Here is a 21,746-nt window from a genome sequence, read left to right as displayed (position 1 = left end):
CAGGATACTGAGTTGGATGATCAGCCATGATCGAAGTGCTGAATGGCCTATTCCTGCACCTATTTACTATGTTTCTATGAGACCACTTCTTCAGTCTCAACCCGAATCGCCACCTATTCCTTCGCTCCATCGATGCTGCCTCACCCGCTGAGTTTCTCCAGCATTTTTGTCTACCTTTGCTTAAAAACAATGGTTGTTGTAGAATAATATTCAGATCTTGCACCAATCTAGTTTCAGAGTTTGCTCTAACCTGTGCAATAAATCGCTGATAAAACACTGAAGAATGCTGTGGTGGATGTTTGTTAACTTTTATTGTGTATTGTGTGTTATTTTTAAGTGTATCGCTGCTGGCAAATTCATTTCACTGCACCTTCGGGTGCATGTGACAAATACAATTGGCTTTGACTTTGACTTTTGAACTTTATGTATAATATTTCAGAAATTAAGCATCAATCTTCAATATCTGGTTTGAAAAAGTATTAATATTTTACAAATAGAAGTTACAATTAATTAGCATTTAAAGGGATGCATTTGTTTATAGTACTTAGCTGAATGATTCTTGAACCTAAAGTTTTTGTAGATTTTGTATCGCTTAAAGATAACTTTTATTGTAAAAAGTTATCAAATTGTAATTTATGTATTCGGTGGATTCTAATTGACATTCATTTATGTGGTAATGTATTCATAACTTTAAGTATTTTTAGATGTGGCTCTAAGTTGCTCTGCAGTGCTGGAATTTGTTTTGGAGCATCCCTTCTTGCAGTGTAAACAATCTGATGGGGTGTCGCGGAGTTCTGTGATGTTGCCCAGTGTTTGATGAATGAGCAATGTGGGGTGAGAGTAGTCTTTGTTCAGAGGTTGACGATTGCTTTGAGGGGGGGAAGAGCTGATTGATGTGGGCTGTGCGACAGAAACGTTTTAATCCAATTAAAGATTGACTTTCCAAACTCGAGAACAGCAATTGACGCGCCAGGGCAGATTTTTTTTCGAATCAAAAGCCGCCTATTTGAAAATATTTTGCGTTCCCAGCGTTGATTTGTATTTATAGCCTTGGCTTGCGTCTAAAGCTGAGTTCTGTTCCCAACTTTTGAGGATTTCCGTTCTAATGTTTGTTCCGTTCTCGAATGGAATCCAAAGATCTTGTGCCGTGCCTGAAATGTTGTGGTTCAGATCCACCTCTTTTTCCCCCCCACCCCGCCCCCCCCCCCCCCACCACCATTCGTTCCAGTCCTTTAATTACAGGAAATTCCAGTTATTTCTGAACACAGCTCTACTCTTTTCCAAAGTGAATGTTTGCCAGTGTGCCTGAGTCCACATGTGTGGTTACGTTGAGAATGGTGCATCTGTGGAGTGAGATAGTTTCTGAAAGGCACAGAAGTGCCAGGTTTTGTAGACTGCGTGCAGTTCTGGTTGCCCTGCTACAGGAAGGATGTCAAGTCAAGTCAGAAATGGCGCAGACGAGATTCACCTGGATGTTATGTGGCCTAGGCAGGAGAAAGGGGATTAGGAGGGAGAGATAGATCAGCCATGATTGAATGGTGGAGTAGACTTGATGGGCTGAATGGCCTAATTATCTCCTATCACTTATGGACATGAACCTGGGCTTGTGGCTTGAGTTGTAGGGAGAAGTTGGATAGGCTGAGACATTTTTCTTCGAGTGTAGGAAGCTGATGGAGTTTTTAGTTTAGTTTATTGTCATGTGTACCGAAGCACAATAAGGTGTAGGAAAGGTAAGGCCCTGTCCCTTTTACGTGTCCTTGGCACGCAAATTACGCGACCTCGTCGTCGCGTTGAGGCGCACGGGCATCGCGTGGCCATGCGGGGCCTGTCCCACTGAGAAGTGCGGAGAGGTATGGAGTTGTGCACGGTATCATGTGGCGCTCTGAAATTTTGTAGCGAACCAAATCTTCGCGGGCCACCGGCCTGTAGCGTAACTGACGGCCAAAGTGGGACAGGCCCAAGACTCTGGCGCGACGCAACGTCTCACCTCCGACAGCAGCAGAAGCAGGCAAACGATCGCCGAGCTCGGCCTGGGGCTCACGGCCGTTGCGGATCCGGATCCGCCCCCACTCCTACACTCAGAGCGGGGCCAAGAAAATTGAAGATAAACACAAAATGCAGGAGTAGCTCAGCGGGACCGGCAGCATCTCTGGAGAGAAGCAATGGGTGACGCTTCGGGTCAAGACCCTTCTTTCAGACTGAAGAAGAGTCCCGACACGAAACATCACCCATTGCTTCTCTCCAGAGATGCTGCCGGTCCTGCTGAGTTACTCCAGCATTTTGTGTCCATCTTCAAATGACGTCACGAGCTCCAGACGGCTGTGCGGGTGCATGAAGTAGCGCGCGACCTTCGCGGGACCGTCGCGCCTCAACGCGGCCACGAGGTGGCGTAATTAGCGCGCCAAGGACACGGAAGTGGGACGGGCTGTAGACACAAAAAGCTGGATGACCTCAGCGGGCCAGGCAGCAACTCTGGAGAGAAGGAATGGATGACGTTTCGGGTCGAGACCCTTCTTCAGACAATCTTCTTCTTGCGTACGGCGTGCACAGCCTAAAGTTGTAGATCACGGGTAGACGTCCAGGCCAGGACAGCATCAGTTGCTGGGTGGATGGCTTTGATGCCCCCAGGGAAAAGCCTCAGTGAGCAGTTATTCATGATGTTTGGGATGGGCTGGTCTGGATGTGCGCAGTCGCAAGCAGGGCTGTCTGTCATCCCCCACTTATGCAGGTGATGGGCTGTTCTTGCATGGAGGGTGCGGATTCTGTTCAGGGTTCCCCATTGCTTGCGTTGGAGGTCAAAACCCGGTGGTTTCACTGTGGGGTCTCTTCAGACAAAAAGGTGACAAGAGGGAAAGCAAGGGCTATTTGAAGTTAGAGAAGTCAATGTTCATACCTTGAGGCCTAGGACAGAAAGGTCGGATTGGGAATGGGAGGGGGAGTTGAAGTGCTGGGCATCCGGGAGATCAGGTTGGTTAAGGCGGTCTGAGCGCAGGTGTTCAGGGAAACGATTGCCGAGCCTGTGCTTGGTCTCACCGATGTTCAGGAGGTGACACCTGGAACAGCGGATACGGTAGATGATCGAGGAGGTACAAGTGAAAGTGAAAGATGGATATAGTTAGATTTTGCTCTTAGGGCTAACGGAATCAAGGGATATGGGGAGAAAGCATGAACAGGGTACTGATTGTGGATGGTACACAAAATTGCTGGGGAAACTCAGCGGGTGCAGCAGCATCTATGGAGCGAAGGAAATAGGCGACGTTTCGGGCCGAAACCCTTCTTCAGTCTGAAGAAGGGTTTCGGCCCGAAACGTCGCCTATTTCCTTCGCTCCATAGATGCTGCTGCACCCGCTGAGTTTCCCCAGCAATTTTGTGTACCTTCGATATTCCAGCATCTGCAGTTCCCTTTTGAACACTGATTGTGGATGATCAGCCGTGATCATATTGAATGGCGGTCTCGAATGGCCTACTACCGCACTTATTTTCTATGTTTCTATGTGACCTTCTTGAGGTATATAAGAACATGAGGGGTCTGGATAAAGTGAACGCTCAAAGTCTTTTATCCGGCATAGAGGATTCTAAAACTATAGGGCGTAGGCTTAAGGTGAGGAGGGAGAGATTTAAAAGACGGAGCTCGGAGGTGACATTTACTCAGAGGGTGGTCTGTATGTGAAATGAGCTGTCAGGAAGCTGCAGAAGGGGATACAAAAGTTACAACTTTTATAAGTCATTTTGACAGATATATGGATTGGAAGGATTTAGAGCGATTTGGCCCAAATGCAGGTAAATAAGACTCGCCCAGTAAGCCAACTTGGTCGGCATGTACAAGGTGGGCCGAAGGGCCTGCTTCCGTGCTGTACAACTTTGTAATATTATTTGAGCTGTTACTTCCATTTTGATTAACGCCCATTGAAATGAAGTCCTCTGTTGCACCAATGTTATGTGCTCTTTGGAGAGAGGATGTATTTGGATCCAATTAAACTAGACTAAGTAGGACCCGTTGGGTCCCATTGTCATACGGGAGGCCTGGTCCCCCAACGCAATATTCCACCACTCACGCAAAGCCCCCAACTGCGCAGGCGCGGCTGACAGGTTCCCGTTGTGACGCCCCTGATCCCTCACCCCCCCACGCCCTTCCCTTGCCCGTCCCCCATCCCCCACTCACTCACTCCTTCCCCCTCAACCCCCCCCCCATCCACTTGTAGCGGCCTAATTCTGTTTGCCTGCTGTTTTTAAATGGTTGCATTGATCTTAAATTTCTTACTGGATCTCTGTGCAGAGAGGAAAACTTCTCACATAAATAAACATCATCCCACAGGCATGAAGTTTGCATTGTGGCTTTTACATATATAAAACTCTGTCACTCGCACCTGAAATTCAATTTGTAAGAAGGAACTGCAGATGCTGGTTTACATCGAAGATAGACACAAAAAGGTGGACAATAGACAATAGGTGCAGGAGTAGGTCATTCGGTCCTCCGAGCCAGCACCAGGAGTAACTCAGCGGGAAAGGCAGCATCTCAGGGGAGAAGGAATGGGTGACGATTTGGGTCGAGACCCTTCTTCTCCTTCATCTTAATCTCCTGTGAGATTAAATTGCACAGCTTTTTGTTTTCCCTCTTTGTGTGCACAACAAACCTGTGTTTGATGTCGGCTGATGGTTAAACCGCATGGTGACAGGAAAGAGCTGTGTGTGTGTGTGTGTGTGTCTCTCTCTCTCTCTCTCTCTCTCTCTCTCTCTCTCGCGTGAGACATGTACCCTCTGTGAGGTGTGGTTTAGTTTAGAGATACAGTGCAGAAACAGGCCCTTCAGCCCACCGAATCCGTACCGTCCAGCGATCCCCGCACATTAAAGCTGTCCTCCACACTAGGGACAATTTCACATTCATACCAAGCCAATTTACCTAAATACCTGCACGTCTTTGGGGTGTGGGAGGAAACCAAAGATCTCAGAGAAAACCCCCGCAGGTCACGAGGAGAACGTACAGACAGCACCCGTAGTCGGGATCGCACCCGGGTCTCCGGCGCTGCATTCGCTGTAAGGCAGCAACTCTATCGCTCCGCCAATGTGACCGCCCAGTTTGTAGGTCAATTGTGAGCTGTTGTGTTTGGGATCTGCGGTAGGGGTTGATTTTATCACGGATACCCTTCGTGATCAAGTGAAACGTCACCTATTCCTTTTCGCCAGAGATGCTGCCAGACTCGCTGAGTTACTCCAGCTTTTTGTGTCGATCTCAAGTGAATCAGATTGTTGACCTTTTTACTATAGATTGGCTAAATGCACATTTCTTTACCCAGAGTAGGGGAATTGAGAACCGATTGGTCGGTGTGGGCAAGTTGGAGCGAAGAGCCTGTTTCCACGCTGTATCACTCTATAACTATTATTTTCATGTGTACCAAGGTACAGAGAAAACCTTTTGTTTGCATGCTCTTCAGCCTAAAAAAGACTATACACGAATACAATCAAGCCGTCCACAGTGCAAAGTTAAAGGATACAACATTTAGTGGAAAGATATAACATTGAAGTCTGATACAGCCCGAATAAAGATTGTTCAAATGTCTCCAATGAGGGAGATGGGAGATCAGGACAGCTCTCTAGCTGATGAGGAGGTTCAGTTGCCTGATCACAGCTGGGAAAAAACTATTCCTGGATTTGGAGGTGTGCGTTATTCACTTCTGTAACCTTCGTGATCAAGTGAAACAGATTGCAGATTAAGTGTAAGTCAAGGATGCTGGAATCTTGGGCAAAACACAAAGTGCCGGAGGAACTCGGTGGGTCAGGCAGCATCTGTGGAGGGAATGGACAGCTGACGTTTGGGATTGGGACCCTTCATCGGACTGAACCCGACCCAAAACGATCTCTTCTTGTAGGTTTAAGAAAGAACTGCAGATGCTGGAAAACTCGAAGGTGGACAAAAATGCTGGTGAAACTCAGCGGGTGAGGCAGCATCTATGGAGCAAAGGAATAGGTGACCTTTCGGGTCGAGACCCTTCTTCAGACTTCTTGTAGGTCGTGGCTTTGTTCTATAATTATTTATAGTCTCAATTTAATCAGTTGCTACCAGTTGCCTTGACCAATGAAAGAGATGATGCTGGAATTCTTGTCTGCTTTAGCTGCTGACTGCTATTTTTATTCCCATTATTGATGGTGGCATCTCCTGATAACAGCAAGCGATGACTATAACTCGCTTAAGGAAAAGGCAGATTTCCCCAAAACATCGCCTGTTCATTCCCTCCACAGATGCTGCCCGCTGAGTCTATACCATAGAATTTTATTTATCCCAGGAGGGAAATTCATTTGCCAACAGTCATAAAAAACATGAAACATTAAATTAAAATGACGAGTGGGAAGGATTTGGGATGTGTAAATATTGTTTGGGAGGGGAATCAATAGACAACAGACAATAGGTGCAGGAGTAGGCCATTCGGCCCTCCGAGCCAGCACTGCCTTTCAATGTGATCATGACTGATCATCCCCAATCAGTACCCCGTTCCTGCCTTCTCCCCATATCCCCTGACTCCGCTATCTTTAAGAGCCCTATCTAGCTCTCTCTTGAAAGTTTCCAGAGAACTGACCTCCACCGCCCTCTGAGGCAGAGAATTCCACAGACTCACCACTCTCTGTGTGAATCAGGCTACCCCATGACAGAAGGACGAGGGGTTGTACAGTTTGATAGCCACAGGTAAGAAGGATCTCCTGTGGCGTTGTGTGCTGCATCTTGGTGGAACCAGTCTGTTGCTGAAGGTGCTCCTCAGGTTGACCAGTGTGTCACGGAGGGGGTGAGCTGTATTGTCCAGGATGCTCCGCAGTTTGAGGAGCATTCTCCCCTCCATGACAACCTTCGCCCGTGAACTGAGCCGGCCTTCCTGATGAGATGGCTGATCCTGTTGATATCCGCGGCCAGGGGCGGAAAACCCGGGGGGCCACGTCCCCCCCCATGTTTTGAGAGATGGGGATCATCCCCCCCCCCCAGGTTTTTGTGGTCCGTATTTTAAAATCTTCGCTTTCCGCGAGACAGTGGGGGTGGGACTGATGATCGAGGGCGCGATGATTGGAGGAGTTGGGGGGGGGTGGACTGAGGATAGAGTGCGGCGATTGGAGGAGGGAGACGTGGCACAGACCGCAGGCAGGATCGATCCCGGCCGGGTCTCCGGCACTGTCCCGAGTGCCCCCCCCCCCCACGGGTGGCCAGAGAGGTCGGGAGTCAGATGCGAGCTGTGTCCCTAGGCCCACAGCCCAGCGCAGAGAAACATCACTAAACCCAGCTCAACTCTGCCTGTCCCGCCAGGTTAACCTGCCTGGGCTTGTGGGAAATATGGCCAGCGCGGAGAAGCAGCGCTGGTGTCCTGACAGTCCAGACAGAGCTGTAGTTAACCCGGTGAGACAGGCAGAGTTGAGCTGCATTTAGCGCTGGATTGAGCCTCCGCGCGCGTGTGTGTGTGTGCATGCGCGCGCGGTCGCCAAAAAATTGTGTCCCCCGTCCCCTCCATGTTTTGATAGCGAGTTCTGCTCTCGTCCACGGCAGCGAAGAAGATGGCCCTGGCTACCACATCTGGAAGAACATCTCCAGCACTGTGTTTGGCTCAAGTTTCCCGTATCTGCAGTCTCGTGCGTCTCCAGCCTGTAGTCGGGGCATCAGGCAATGTTCAGATTGGAGGTAGACACAAACTGCTGGAATAACTCAGCGGGACAGGCACCATCTCTGGAGAGAAGTAATGGGTGACGTTTCGGGTCGAGACCCTTCTTCAAACTAATGTTCAGATTGGGTTCAACAGTAAAGAGGAACAGTCTAATATAGTTTAGTTTATTGTCACGTGTTTCAAGTACAGTGAAAAGCTTTTTTTTCTTGCTGCGTGCAATCCAGTCAGCGGAAAGACTATACATGATTACAATCAAGCCGTCCACCGTGTACAGATACAGGATAAATGGAATAATCCTTTGATTGGTCCTTTGAAAAAAAGATTTGCGCCTCCACTGTACTTCTTGTAGCCTTTTAAGCCCGTCCCACATATGCGATTTTTTTTGGCGACTAGGCTGTCGCCACATGGTCGCGGGGTGGTGCCTGTATGGTCGTGAGTTGTCTCTTCAAATCGCCTAAAGAGTCGCAACGTTTTTCTGGTCGCCGCTGAATTTTGAAATTGTTCAAAACTTTTCGGCGACTGTGGGCTTGACGCAGCTTGTCTTCTCCTGTCGTAGGTGCTGTCGCCAGTTGTCGCCAGGATGACGTAAGTTGTCGCCAGGTGACGTTGGTTGTCGCCGGGTGCTGACTTTGGTGAATTCCATTGGCGACTACCTACGTCAACCAGCGACAGGTACCGGCGACTGAATTGTCTTCAGTTGTCGCCGACAGGGTGATAGCTTGTCGCGCGTGGACGTAGGTTGACTTTGGTTGTCGCCTGTGTGGTCGTAGGTTGTCATAGGCGCGGTCGTAGGTGGACGTCCTAATGGATCGCCGGTGGTCGGTAGCTTGCCGTCAACTAGGTAGTAGGTTGTCGTAGCTTGTCGTAGACATTGTCATGGGGGGGGGTCCGGTCGACTGTGACAGTCGCTGAAAAACTCACCTAAGTGGGACAGGCCATTAAAAAGCATTTCAAAATGTTTATAAACATTTATATATGTTTTTAAATGTTTTAATGCATTCCTTGTGAAGCAGCATCCTTGTGATATAGGTATGGAAAACTGCACAAGGATGTTGCCAGGACTAGAGGGTGTGAGCTATAGGGAAAGGTTGAGTCGGCTGGGTCTCTATTCCTTGGAGCGCAGGAGGATGAGGGGTGATCTTATGGAGGTGTATAAAATCATGAGAGGAATAGATCGTGTGGATGTCTTTTACTTAGAGTAGGGGAATTGAGGACCAGAGGACATAGGTTCAAGGTGAAGGGGAAAAGATTTAATAGGAACCTGAAGGGTAACATTTTTGTACAAAGGGTGGTGGGTTTATGGAACAAGCTGCCAGAGGAGGTAGTTGAGGCTGGGACTATCCCAACATTTAAGAAACAGTTAGGCAGGTACATGGATAGGACAGGTTTGGAGGGATATGGAGTAAACGTGGGCAGGTGGGACTAGTGTAGCTGGGGCATGTTGGTCGGAGCGGGCAGGTTGGGCCGAAGGGCCTGTTTCCACGCTGTATCATTCTGTGACTATGAATCTTTACAGTCACATTAATGAATAACATATACAATAATCCAAGATGGTGTCGCAGCGAGGCGACTCTCTAGGTGCTGGTCCCAGAAGTGGATCTGTAATTATTAATTATCGCTCCACTCTATTAAATCTTTATTTCAATAGCAGTATTTCTTACTACCCATGAACTATCTTTAATTGGTCTTTACTGGTCTTTATCTTGCACTAAGCACACCCATTACCCTGCAGTTATACATAGTGGGCGCTTGATTGTAATCATGTATAATCTTTGGTGGAGAGGACGTCAAGGTGGCGCAGCGGTAGAGTTGCTGCCTCACAGCGCCAGAGGCCCAGGTTCGATCCTATCTACGGGTGCTGTCTGCATGGAGTTTGTACGTTCTCTGGGTGCTCCGGTTTCCTCCCACACTCCGAAGATGTGCAGGTTTGTAGGTTAATTGGCTTTGGTAGAAATTGTAACTTGTCCCTGGTGTGTGTGTGTGTGTGTAGGATAGTGTTAATGTGCGGGGTGATCGCTGGTCGGCGCAGACTCAGTGGGCCGAAGGGCCTGTTTCCGCTCTGTATCTCTAAACTAAACTTAAACTAAAGGGCCTGTCCCACTATACGAGTTTACCCAAGAGCTCTCCCGAGTTTAAAAAAAAAAAATCAAACTCGTGGTAAGCACGTACAATGTACGCAGCGGTTACGTTGGAGCTCGGGACATCTCTTAGCGGCTTGTAACGCTAACGGCAGGTACTCGGGAAATGCGGTAACTCGTGAGGTTTTTTCAACATGTTGAAAAATGTCCACGAGAGCCCAGAGTACCTCCGAGCGGCTATTACCGTAATTCGAGTTCGAATCACGGGAAACTCGGGAGAACTCTTGAATTACCTCGTACAGTGGGACAGGCCCTTTCGATGAGGCCTTCTAACGAAGCAAAATATAGTGCAAAGTAGACATGAAAGTGACTCATTCTCACTACTGAAACGTTATTGTTTGCAGATGAATGTGAAGTATTTTGAACCTGTAGACGAGGCCAAAGCCATTGATGTTTTTGAGACGAGGTTGTGTTTTGTATACTTTGTGTAAGGGACTGCTGTCTCCTAGATGAGGAGGTTATTTTTAGGCAGGTTAGCTCTGATCTAATTGACTGCTAAACTGGGAGACGTTTCTCTCTGGAGGTCAAAGTAATGTTGAGTAAAGTGGAGTCAGGAGAGCACAAGCCAGTTTTCATCGGTGAACTAATGGTGGGGAGAGTTAGCAGCGGAAGTTGCACGGTGACGCAGCGTTCGAGCTGCTGCCTTATGGGCCTGTCCCACTTGGGCTATTTTTAGTCAACTGCAGTTCGCCGACAAACCGGCGACTGGACCCCTCCTTCGATATAAAATTTGAAATAGAATCATTACTTTTAACAACAAAAGAAAACCTAAGTCAGCACCTGATGACAACCTACGTTAACCTGGCCACAACTACGACAGCACCGACGTCAGGAGAAGTCAAGCTACGCTCATTGGCGTCAAACCCACTGCCGCCGACTGTCTCCGAAAAATGTTCAACATGTTGAAAATCCAGCGGTGACCAGAAAGACGCTACGACTCTTTGAGCGACTGAAGAGACGACTCACGACCATACAGGTGACACCCCGGCGAACATGTGGCGACAGCCTAGTCGCCTAAAAAATCGCCTAAGTGGGACAGGCCCATTGCCGTACTGCGCCAGAGACCCAGGATCAAATCCTGACCACAGGTGCTGTTTGTACAGAGTTTGTTCTCCCTGTGACCGCGTGGGTTTTCTCCGTGTGCTCCAGTTTCCTCTCACATTCCAAAGACATCCAGGTTTGTCGGTTAATTGGCTACTGCAAATTGTCCCTCGTGTTAAGGATAGAGCTAGTGTACGGGTGATCGCTGGTCAGCACGGATTTGGTAGGATACGATACAATATGATACTTTATTTGTCCCAGGAGGGAAATTGATCTGCCGACAGTCATAAAAACACAAGATACATGAAACATGAAATTAAAGTGACGAGTGGAAAGCATTGGGGATGTGCACCACCTGGTTCAGGAACAGATACTTTCCTGCAACCACCAGGTTCTTGAATGAATGAATGAATGAATGAATGAATAAGTTTATTGGCCAAGTATTCACATACAAGGAATTTGCCTTGGTGCTCCGCCCGCAAGTGACAACATGACATACAGAGACAGTTAGGAATGACACATAAAACATTAAACATTAATAATAAAACATTATTGATTAAACATGTGCATTAAATATAATACCAGAGCAAAAGGAGGCTACAGTTTTTTGGTTATTGAGTAGAGCAACTACTCGTGGAAAAAAGCTGTTTTTATGTCTGGCTGTGGCGGCTTTGAAAGTCCGGAGTTGCCTTCCAGAGGGAAGTGATTGAAAGAGTTTGTGGCCAGGGTGAGAGGGGTCAGAGATGATCTTGCCCGCTCGCTTCCTGGCCCTTGCAGTGTACAGTTCATCAATGGAGGGAAGGTTGCAGCCATTAACCTTCTCAGCTGATCGGACGATTCGCTGCAGCCTCCGGGTGTCGTGCTTGATGGCTGAGCCAAGCCATGATGGAGAAGAACCGACCCGAACAACCCTAATCCCACCTCAGCAACGGAACACTACAGACCACCTCTTGCACTACCACGGACTTGTGCTTTTCCTAGCTATATTTTTGAACTGATGTCTTGTGTTTTTGCATAGTCTTTTAGAAATGTTGATGGATGGTTTATGAATAGTTTGTCCGCGTGTCTGTGCTGCTTTTCATTGTATTTGCGCTGTGCTTGTGCAGATGACAATGTGCACATAGCTGCTGAGGCTTGGTGTTGGGGGGGGGGTGGGGGGGGGGGTTGGGGGAGCAGGAGGGGGTTGGGGGGAAGGTGGGAGAGATTACTTTGACACGGCCCGGCCATGCGGCCCCTCAATCAGCCTAACCTCAACTTTAGGCCCTACTTCCAGTTACTTCCAACGCACGGTGGCGCAGCGGGTAGAGCTGCTGCCTCACGCTGCCAGAGACCCGGGTTTGATCCCGACTATGGGTGCTGTCTGTACGGCGTTTGCACGTTCTCCCTATGACCAAGATGAAAATATGGCGCGACCGGGTCCAGTCGCCGTCGTGCGTTTTTCTTAACTTGTATGTTCATTTTAAATTTATTTCTTACTACAAAAAAATTATTTCGTCTCACTGCACATCTTGTATGTGTATGTGACAAATAATGTTGACTTGGCTTAAAGTTGACTTGACCATGTGGGTTTTCTCCGGGTGCTACGGTTTCCACCCACGATCCTAAGACGTAGAGGTTTGTAGGTTAATTGGCTTTGGTAAATACAATTGTAAATTGTCGTGTGTGTGTGTGTGTGTGTGTGTGTGTGTGTGTGTGTGTGTGTGAGTGTTAGCGCACGGGGGGGATCGCTGGTCGGCACGGACTCGGTGGGCCGAAGGGCCTGTTTCCGCGCTGTATCTCTAAGAGTCTAAACTCAGCTTGACTAAATTTCTTTCTCTTTTGTGAAAAGCTGAGTAAACATGGCAAAACTCGTTCCACGGGCAAATTACCACAAAATACAAATATAACAAAAATGCCAACACGCCAAATGTAAAATGCAAATATTTTGAAACAGTAAGTTATTAAGAACAGGAATGCATTGGCTCAAAGAGCAGCTGATACAATTATTTTACAAAGTTTTAATGAGAGATGAAAAGGAATGTTGTACAGCAGAGGGGATCTACGAGTACCCTGAAACGAGTATAGTTCCCTGAAAGTGGTGTCACGGGGAGAAAGGGTGGTGAAGAAGGCTTTTGGTACATTGAGCCCCTCGTCAGTCAGGGTATAGAGTACAGAAACAAAGAACTGCAGAAGCTGGTTGACGCAAATGGACACCCAGTGCTGGAGTTATTCAGCGGGTCAGGCAGCATCTTTGGAGAACGTGGGTAGGTTTTGGGTTGAGTCCTTTCTTTCAGGCTGATTGCAGGGGAGACAAGCTGGGATAGGGGAGAGAAATGACAAGGTGTGTCAGGTAATAGGTCGACACAGGCGTGGGTGGGGGGAGGGGGGGTAATAGGCAGATCACAGTGATAGGACCAGAATTAGGCCATTCGGTCCATCGAGTCTACTCTGCCATTTAAGCATGCCTGATCCATCTCTCCCTCCTAACCCCATTCTCTTGCCTGCTCCCCGTAACCTCTGACACTCAGATGGTTGGAATAAAGGCCAGAGATAGGAAACGAAGGTGCGAGGCAGGTTTGAAGTGTTGCAGATTGTAAAGCCAGAGGGAGGAAAGTGGTGCAGATGCTGGGAGAGAGAAAGAGATGGGGTACAAGGAAAACATGGTGGCGCAGCGGTACAGTTGCTGCCTTACAGCGAATGCAGCGCCGGAGACCCGGTTTCGATCCCGATTACAGGTGCTGTCTGTGCGGAGTCTGTACCTTCTCCCCGTGACCTACGTGGGTTTTCTCCGAGATCTTCGGTTTCCTCCCACATTCCAAAGACGTACAGGTTTGTAGGGTAATTGGCTTAGTAAATGTAAAAATTGTCCCTAGTGGGTGAAAGATAATGTTAGTGTGCGGTCGGCGCAGAACTGGTGGGCCGAAGGGCCTGTTTCTATGCTATATCTCTAAACTAAACTAAAAAAAATGGGTGGGGTCAGTGCGGAAGGGATGTTTGGTGGGGGGGGGGGGGGGGGGGGGGGTGTCGTTTGTGAGAGGTTGGATAGGAAAGGTTTTGTGGGATATGGACCAAATACAGGCAGAACGGACTAGCTTCGATGGTGCATGCTGGTCGGCATGGAAGTGTTGGTCTGTTTCTGTGCTCTACAACTTTATTTGCAGGATGTAGAGTGGGATTAACTAGGGAGGTGTGTTAATGCACTGGCACAATAGACAATAGGTGCAGGAGGAGGTCATTCGGCCCTTCGAGCCACAGCACCGCCATTCACTGCGATCATGGCTGATCATCCACAATCAGTACCCCGTTCCCGCCTTCTCCCCCATATCCCTTGACTCTGCTATCTTTAAGAGCTTTAGAAACATAGAAACATAGAAATTAGGTGCAGCAGTAGGCCATTCGGCCCTTCGTGCCTGCATCGCCATTCAATATGATCATGGCCGATTTAAAGGAAGGGATTAAAAGTAACATTAGCAAACTTACGGATGACACAAAGCTGGGTGGCAGTGTGAACTGTGAAGAGGATGCTATGAGGATGTATGGTGACTTGGGCAGGCTGGGTGAGCGGGCAGATGCATGGCAGATGCAGTTTAATGTGGATAAATGTGAGGTTATCCACTTTGGTGGCAAAAACAGGAAGGCAGATTGTTATCTGAATGGTGTCAAGTTGGGAAAAGGGATAGTACAATGAGATCTGGGGGTCCTTGTTCATCAGTCACTGAAAGTAAGCATGCAGGTACAGCAGGCAGTGAAGAAAGCTAATGGCATGTTGGCCTTCATAACAAGAGGAGTTGAGTATAGGAGCAAAGAGGTCCTTCTGCAGATTCCCTCTCATCCATCTAAATTCCAGAGTATACAAGCCCAGCTGCTCCATTCTCTCAGCATATGACAGTCCCACCATCCCGGGAATTAACCTGGTGAACCTACGCTGGGCTCCCTCAATAGCAAGAATGTCCTTCCTCAAAGTTGGAGACCAAAACTGTACACAATACTCCAGGTGTGGTCTCACTAGGCCCTGTACAACTGCAGAAGGACCTCTTTGCTCCTATACTTAACTCCTCTTGTTATGAAGGCCAACATGCCATTTGCTTTCTTCACTGCCTGCTGTACCTGCATGCTTACTTTTAGTCACGATGGGCTGAATGGCCTCCTTGCTGTAATATACCTCAGTCTGTATCCTTGGAGTAACCTCTCCCACGTCATACAGTATTGTTTCCAAGGCTACAAGGGGAAAAGTGATTGATTTATCCGTGGATGTTTCCTGTTAAATAATGCTTAGCTTCCTTCCTGGTTCTAGTTGTTGATTCAGACAATGTAACACACAAAAACATTTCAACGTTGTGCACTGCCAGCTGCTCTTGACTTGAAAGCCCCTTGCCAAGCCCCGGAGTATTGAAGGGAACGCACATTGATGACGTAACAACCGATTGTCACCGACTGCAGACCGTGCATTGCCTTGTTGGTTCTTTAACTTCTGATTATCGAGATCTGATTCAGAAGGGTTGCTGCTGTTTACTAATCATTGCCCAGTCTATCACAGTTACTGACCTTCCCAACAGCGGCACAGTTGGCAGATCCGCTGCCTCACAGCGCCAGGAACCCGGGTTCGATCCTGACCTTGGATGCTGTCTGTGTGTGACGGGGTTTGCACGTTCTTCCTGTGACCGCGTGGGTTTCCTCCGGGTGCTCTGGTTTCCTCCCCCGTCCCAAAGACGTGTGGGCTTGTAGGTTAATTGGTCTCTGTGACATTGTCCCTAGTGTGGATGAGAAAATGGGATAACACAGAACTAGTGTGAACGGGTAATTGATAGTTGGTGTGGACTCAGTGGACAAAAGGCCCGTTTCCATGCTGTATCTCTAAACTATCGAAGGGATTTATAGGAGGTGCTGCCTCAAAAAGGCATCCAGCATCATCATAGACCCACACCACGCTGTCCACACTCTTCTTCTCAGCAAACATCACTGTCCAACACTCACCTCAAGCCGAAAGTACACAAAGTGCTGGAGCGGCTCAGGCAGTATCTCTGGAGAACATGGATAGGTACAGAGTGCTGGAGTAACTCAGCGGGTCAGGCAGTGTCTCTGGAGAACATGGATAGGCACAAAGTGCTGGAGTAACTCAGCGGCTCACGCAGTATCTCTGGAGAACATGGATAGGTACAGAGTGCTGGAGTAACTCAGCGGGTCAGGCAGTGTGTCTGGAGAACATGGATAGGTGACGTTTCACAGAGTGCTGGAGTAACTCAGCGGGTCAGGCAGTATCTCTGGAGAACATGGATAGGTACAGAGTGCTGGAGTAACTCAGCGGGTCAGGCAGTGTCTCTGGAGAACATGGATAGGCACAAAGTGCTGGAGTAACTCAGCGGCTCAGGCAGTATCTCTGGAGAACATGGATAGGTACAGAGTGCTGGAGTAACTCAGCGGGTCAGGCAGTGTCTCTGGAGAACATGGATAGGTGACGTTTCACAGAGTGCTGGAGTAACTCAGCGGGTCAGGCAGCATCTGTGGAGAACATGGATAGGTGACGTTTCACAGAGTGCTGGAGTAACTCAGCGGGTCAGGCAGTATCTCTGGAGAACATGGATAGGCACAAAGTGCTGGAGTAACTCAGCGGGTCAGGCAGTATTTCTGGAGAATTAGATGTTTCGCGTTCGGTCCTCAACCCCGCCTCAGCAGCTATGATCTACACTGGACTCTGTTTTGGTTGCACCACAAACTTTGGTTTTGCACTATTGTGGTCTGGCTACTTAGTATTACAGACTTTAATTTACTATTTTGTTGATTATTGTGCATTTTTATCTGTGTGTTGAGTTAACGGGCCTGTAAAGCTGCGGCGGGTAAGATTGTCATTGTTCTGTTGCCTCTACATATGACAATTAAACTCTCTTGACTCTAGATCTGAGGAGGGCTTGGATCTCAGGAGATCATATTTCTGGGTCCTGGTCCTGTTGGTGAACTTCGTGAATATTTGCATTTTTTTTTGGATTCGGTCACTGTTTTGTTAGTAAAATTTAGTGTAGGCACAGATAGCTGCAGGTGGAACTGTTGGGTTGCTCACTGGTAGATCGGCACTGCCTACATAATGGGGCAATAAATCAAACTGATCTTGGCTTGGGAGGGAAGGTGAAAGGTCTCCCAATGCTGTGTCCAGCATGCCAACGGGATTTTATGTTACAATTCAAGATTCAAGAGAGTTTATTGTCATGTGTCCCAGATAGGACAATGAAATTCTTGCTTTGCTTCAGCACAACAAATAAATACAGAACAGATCAGTGTGTCCATATACCATTGAATATATATATACATACATAAATAAACAGATAAAGTGCAACAGACTATTAAGGTTCAGATTTTTGTTTGAGTTGTGTTTAATAGTCTGATGGCTGTGGGAAGGAGCTGTTCCTGAACCTGGGTGTTGCAGATTTCAGGCTCTTGTACCTTCTACCTGAAGGTAGCGGGGAGATTAGTGTGTGGCCAGGATGGTGTGGGTCCTTGATGATGCTGCCAGCCTTTTTGAGGCAGCGACTGCGATAGATCCCCTCGATGGATGGGAGGTCGGAGCCGATGATGGACAGGGCAGTGTTTACAAATTTTTGTAGTCTTTTCCGCTCCAGGACGCTCAAGTTGCCAAACCAAGCCACGATGCAATCGGTCAGCATGCTCTCTACTGTGCACCTGTAGAAGTTCGAGAGAGTCCTCCTTGACATACCGACTCTCCGTAATCTTCTCAGGAAGTAGAGGCGCTGATGTGCTTTCTTTATAATTGCATTAGTGTTCTGGGACCTGGAGAGATCTTCAGAGATGTGCACGCCCAGGAATTTGAAGCTCTTGACCCTTTCCACCATCGACCCGTTGATATAAACGGGACCGTGGGTCCCCATCCTACCCCTTCCAAAGTCCACAATCAGTTCCTTGGTGTTGCTATTGCAGTGCTATTGCATAAGATCGCAATGACATGGCAACCTGACGGAAGAAGGAAAAGAGGCCGACCAAAACTCACATGGAGGGGAACAGTCCAGAAGGATCTGGAAGCCCGGGACGCAAACCTAATGAGGGTGGAAGACGTTGCACATGACCGAACAGAATGGCGAAAGCTTGCTGCCCAATGCACTCAACAGTGTGGGCGGAATTAAGTCTAAGAAAGTAAGTGCTATTAACTTTCGAAAGTCATGTTATAGCAGCAGTATTGGGCCCATCATCTACTCCACCGTTCAATCATGGCTAATTGATCTCTCCCTCTCAACCCCATACTCCTGCCGTCTCCTCATAACCCCTGACACCCGTACTAATCGAGAATCTGTCAATCTCCACCTTAAAAGTACCCAATGACTTGGCCTCCACAGCCTTCTGTGGCAATGGATTCCACTGATTCACCACCATCTGACTAAACAAATTCCTCCTCGTCTCCTTCCTAAAGGTACATCCTTTTATCCTGAGGCTGTGCTCTCTGGTCCTAGAATCTCCCACTAGTGGAAACATCCTCTCCACATCCACTCTATCCAGGCCTTTCACTATTCGGTAAGTTTCAGTTTCTTCCCAGTTGTTATCAGGCAACTGAACGCTCCGCTCATCAGCCGGAACTCCCATCTACCTCACAGGAGACACTTGAACTGTTTTGAATCGGTCTTTATTGGACTTCAATGCACTAAATGTTGTGGCTTTTCCCCTTTTATCTTGACACTGTGGATGGCATGATTGTAATCATGTACAGTCTTTTTTTGGACTGGATAGCTTGCAAACACAAGCTTTTCGCTGTACCTCGGTACAGGTGACGATAGTAACCTAAACTAAACTAGTGGGGAGCAGGAAGTGGAAGAGGTGGGAGTGGAAGGTACCCATTAGAGAGTGTCACTGCTTCTGTACGGTGTCAGGCTGTCCAATGGCTACTTAACAAGTTAGACTTGCTTTTAGAAACATGGAAACATTGAAAATAGATGCAGGAGTAGGCCATTCTGCCCTTCGAGCCAGCACCGCCATTCAATATGATCATGGCTGATCATCCAAAATCAGTACCCCGTTCCTGCCTTCTCCCCATATCACTTGATTCCGTTAGCCTTAAGAGCTAAATCTAACTCTCTTGAAAACATGAGTTGTTGATAGGAGTTAGCATTGAGGCAACAAGAGATTTGCTGTCTCACAGCTCCAGACACCCCGGTTCATAGAAAACATAGAAAATAGGTGCAGGAGGAGGCCATTTGGCCCTTCGAGCCAGCAATTCATTGTGATCATGGCTGATCGTCCCCAATCAATAACCCGTGCCTGCCTTCTCCCCATTCGATCCTGACTATGATCTCCCTGTGACCGCAAGGGTTTTCTCTGGGTGCTCTGGTTTCCTCCCACATCCCAAAGACATGTAAGTTTGTAGCTTAATTGGTCATAAAGTCACAAATGATTGGAGTAGAATTCGGCCATTTGGCCCATCGTCTACTCTGCCATTCAATGCCATTCTGATCTATCTCTCCCTCCTAGCCCCATTCTCCTGCCTTCTCCCCATAACCTCTATCATCCGTACGAATCAAAGATCTATCTATCTCTGCCTTAAAAAAATCCACTGACTTGGCCTCTACAGCCTTCTGATGCAAAGAATTCCACAGATTCACCACCCTCTGACTAAAGACATTTCTCCTCAACTACATCCTAAAAGAACATCCTTTAATTCTGAGGCTGTGCCCTCTAGTCCTAGACTCTCCCACTAATGGAAACATCCTCTCCACATCCACTATATCCAGGCCTTTCATTATTAGCTTTGGTAAAATTGTAAACTGTCCCGAGTGTGTAGGATAAAGCTAGTGGATGGGGTGATCGCTGGTCGGCACAGACGCGGTGGGCCCGAGGGGCCTGTTACCATGCTGTTTCTTGAAACTCAACTGAAAAGTCTAAAGTATGTGTAAACAATAAGGAGTTTCAAATCTCTTGTGGCCACTGAACAGCAAGTTACAGTAGGTTGTGGCTTGTTGGTGCAATAGGTTTACACTAGTTATCGTGATTAAAAATGATGGTAGACAAAAATGCTGGAGAAACTCAGCGGGTGAGGCAGCATCTATGGAGTGAAGGAGTAGGTGACATTTTGGGTCGAGACCCTTCTTCAGACTGATGGGGGGGGGGGGGGGGGCGGGAAGAAGAAAATAAGAGGTGGAGACGGTGGGCTGTGGGCGAGCTGGGAAGGGGAGGAGAAGGAGGCAGAAAGCAAGGACTACCTGAAATTGGAGAAGTCAATGTTCATACCGCTGGGATGTAAACTACCCAAGCGAAATATGAAGTGCTGCTCCTCTAATTTGCGGTGGGACTCACTCTGTCCATGGAGGAGGCCCAGGACAGAAAGGTCGGATTCAGAATGGGAGGGGGAGTTGAAGTGCTGAGCTACCGGGAGATCAGGTTGGTTATTGCGAACTGAGCGGAGGTGTTGGGTGAAGCGATTGCCAAGCCTGTGCTTGGTCTCAAATCTTTAAAAATGCGTGAGCAATGTTACAGCTGGGTTCGAAATCGCAAGAGCATTGAATGAATTCTTGGTGTAATAAGCGCTTGAAATATTATCAACTATATTCCTCATTTATGATTCATTGTTGCCTACAACCCAAAGCTATCAACATTGAATTCTCCAATTTTAAAATCCCCTCCACCCTTCCTTTTCAAAGGTCTCGACCCGAAACGTCACCCATTCCTTCTCTCCAGAGATGTTGCCTGTCCCGCTGAAATACTCCAGCTTTTTGTATCTACCTTCCTTTTCAAGTAATTGCCATGTGTACCAACAACAGAACAATGAAATTCATACTTGCAGCAGCGTAATGGGTCTGTAAAGGCAATAACAGATAATGTATAATAAATAAAACAATATTAATAATCCCTATACCATTGGAAAAAAATGTCTTCCTCTGGCTTTACATTTCACTCCTCCTCTTCTCCCCTTATCTGACACCTTTTGTCTCATTTTCACCTCCAGCCTTTGTCATTTACTCCATCCATCTGCCATTCACCTCCCCCTCGCCTGTATCCACCTATTACTTGTGTAGGAAGGAACTGCAGATGCTGGTTTAAATCGAAAATAGACACAAACGCTGGAGTAACTCAGCGGGACAGGCAGCATCTCTGGAGAGAAGAAATGGGTGAGACCCTCTTCAGACTGATGTCAGGGAGTGGGCGGGACACAGATAAGGACGTATATAGATAAGGAAGTGTAAGGTGTGAAAACAGGACAAAGGGGGCAGAGATCAAGGAAAATGTAGATTGTTAGTTGGGCAAACAGAGAGAAAATGTAGTCAGAGACAGTAAGATCAAAGATCCTATAGCAGAGCTCCGCTATAGGATCTTTGAGTAAGGCTGGTCGGAGAACTGGGAAAGGGGAGGGGATGGAGAGAGAGGGAAAGCACGAGCTATTTGAAGTTGGAGAAATCAATGTTCACACCGCTGGGGTGTAAACTACCCAAGCAAAATATGAGAAATATGGGCCTCACTCTAGCCATGGAGGAGGCCCAGGACAGAAAGGTCAGTGTTAGAATGGGAGGGGGTGTTAAGGTGTTTAGCAACCGGGAGATCAGGCAGATTTAGGCAGACCGAGTGGAGGTGTTCAGTAAAACGATTACTTGCCAGGCATTGTTCTGCCCCCAGTTCTCTTTCAGCTTTCTCCTCCCGACCTCCACAGATGCTTTAGTTGACCCGTTGAGTTTACAGCGATACAGAGATATCAATTAGAGATACAGCGTGGAAACAGGCCCTTTTCGGCCTTCCGAGTCCATGCCAACCAGCGATCCCCGTTCACTAGCACTATCCTACACACTCGGGACAATTCAGATTTATACCAAGCCAATTAATCTACATATTTGGAGTATGGGAGGAAACCGGAGCACCCAAAGAAAACCCGCGCAATCACCGGCAGAACGTGCAAACTCCGTACTGACAGCACCCGTAGTCAGGATCGATTGTCTTTCTGCTGACTGGACAGCATGCAAAACCGAGC

General features: G+C 47.8%; 1 protein-coding gene and 1 long non-coding RNA gene across 2 annotated transcripts in view; both read left to right on the top strand.

Annotated features, from left to right (window-relative positions):
* The window catches only part of inppl1 (inositol polyphosphate phosphatase like 1), a gene marked incomplete at its 3' end in the record, with an annotated part of 115,351 nt that overhangs the window by 1,782 nt on the left and 91,823 nt on the right, over positions 1–21,746 (top strand). The window lies entirely within an intron of this gene.
* LOC116974044 lies at positions 1,453–20,814 on the top strand. The gene is made up of 4 exons (XR_004412268.1): positions 1,453–1,479; positions 2,698–2,704; positions 19,627–19,632; positions 20,803–20,814. It is a non-coding gene; the product is annotated as an uncharacterized LOC116974044 (long non-coding RNA).

This window comes from Amblyraja radiata, chromosome 6 (genome assembly GCF_010909765.2).
Source record: "Amblyraja radiata isolate CabotCenter1 chromosome 6, sAmbRad1.1.pri, whole genome shotgun sequence".
Classification (NCBI taxonomy): domain Eukaryota; kingdom Metazoa; phylum Chordata; class Chondrichthyes; order Rajiformes; family Rajidae; genus Amblyraja; species Amblyraja radiata.
The sequence above is the reverse complement of the archived record's forward strand: the minus strand, read 5'-3'. Positions and strand labels throughout refer to the sequence as shown.